The sequence below is a fragment of the Trachypithecus francoisi genome, unplaced genomic scaffold, assembly GCF_009764315.1.
Source record: "Trachypithecus francoisi isolate TF-2019V2 unplaced genomic scaffold, Tfra_2.0 Lachesis_group16, whole genome shotgun sequence".
In the NCBI taxonomy this organism is placed as follows: domain Eukaryota; kingdom Metazoa; phylum Chordata; class Mammalia; order Primates; family Cercopithecidae; genus Trachypithecus; species Trachypithecus francoisi.
The window spans coordinates 14,082,079-14,083,736 of NW_022681461.1; the positions used below are offsets into that span (position 1 = coordinate 14,082,079).

The 1,658-nt window shown below is 41.8% G+C and overlaps 1 non-coding gene across 1 annotated transcript; it reads left to right on the top strand.

Annotated features, from left to right (window-relative positions):
- Nucleotides 1–448: 448 nt before the first annotated feature.
- On the top strand, nt 449–589 carry LOC117099535. Its single transcript, XR_004443862.1, has one exon. It is a non-coding gene; the product is annotated as a U4 spliceosomal RNA (small nuclear RNA).
- Nucleotides 590–1,658: the final 1,069 nt, after the last annotated feature.

Here is a 1,658-nt window from a genome sequence, read left to right on the forward strand (position 1 = left end):
TCACTCTCAGGTTCCTGAGAGTCCCCGCAGGTCTCTGAGTCCCTGGTACTTGGAAGATGTGCCTCTGGGTGGGCACCTTCCTCTGCAGCCCTTCTTTCCAGAGCTTTGACTTTCTGGTAGGAGAAAGGTTGGGAAAGTCCGTGGAGTTCATTCTGTCTTGGAGACAACATGACTCACCCCTTTGGCTTCTTCATCTCCCTTTGGCTTCACCTCCATTTTCCAATACCTCCCAGATAAGTTGTAGCTCCTATACAAGCAGGATTGGACTATTGGCATCTTACTAGAAAATTTCCCCTTGTAAACCATACACTAACATACACAAAGGAGGCATTTCTCTTCACAGAGTCTCAAGGTTTTCCCAGCAGAACATCACTATATAATTATGATTAGTTGCTTAGTCTCCAATACTTTCTACATTAGTGAATGCACACATGAAACTTACTAGGCAGACTTTGTGCAGTGGCAGTATATTAGCCAATGAGGTTTGTCTGAGGCGCGATCATTGATAATTGAAAACTATTCCCAATACCTCACCAGGATGATTTGACATACCTTTGACACTGGCAATTTTTGACTTGGCGAAACAGCCTTTGGTTGCCTTGACTCCTGATTCATGTCTTTACATTCTCTTCCTCAACAAGCTTAATAGGTATTTTCTTCCAAAATAGGTTTTTTTTTTTTTTTTTTGAGACGGAGTCTTGCTCTGTTGCCCAGGCTGGAGTGCAGTTGTATGATCTCGGCTCACTGCAACCTCCACCTCTATGGAAACTGAGCAAAAAAAAAAAAAAAAAAAAATTACTGGACAATATAACTCCTTATTCCAGGTGTTGAAAGCTTTAAAAACTAAAAATTTATTTTATTGAGGTATAAATTATATAAACACACACCTAAAGGTTACAACTCAATGAAAATCTATATGTGGATGTAGCCCTGTAACCACTACTCAGATCACGACATAGCACCTTTCTAGGCCTCCAATGGGCTGCCTTATGCCCTCTCTCCAAGCTGATATCAATTATCAAATAATTGATACCAAAAAATTGCCACTATTCTGACCTATAGCAGATGAATTTTTGTCTGTTTTGGGGAAATATACAAATGAAATCTTTAGAGATTACTGTCTTTTGATCAACATTACATCGTCCTTGTTGCTGTGAATTGCAATGGTTTCTTCATTTTTTTTTTTTTTTTTTTGAGATGGAGTCTTGTTCTGTCACCCAGGCTGGAGTGCAATGGCGTGATCTCAGCTCACTGCAACTTCCGCCCCCTGGGTTCAAGAAATTCTCTTGCCTCAGCCTTCCAAGCAGTTGGGATTTTAAGCATGCACCACCATGCCTGGCTAATTTTTGTATTTTTAGTGGAGATGGGGTTTCATTATGTTGGCCAGGCTGGTCTTGACCTTCTGACTTCAAGTGATCCACCCACCTCAGCCTCCAAAATGCTGGGATTGGAGACGTGAGCCACTACACTTGGCCAATGGCTTCTTTTTCATTGTTGTGTAGTATTTCATTGTGACTATGCCTCAATTTATCCATTTTTTTTTTGAGACAGGGCCTTGCCCTGTTGTGCAGGCTGGAGTGCAGTGGCATGATCATAGCTCACTTCAGCCTCCAACTTCTGCTCTCAAGTGATTCTCTTGCCTCCGCCTCCTGAGTAAC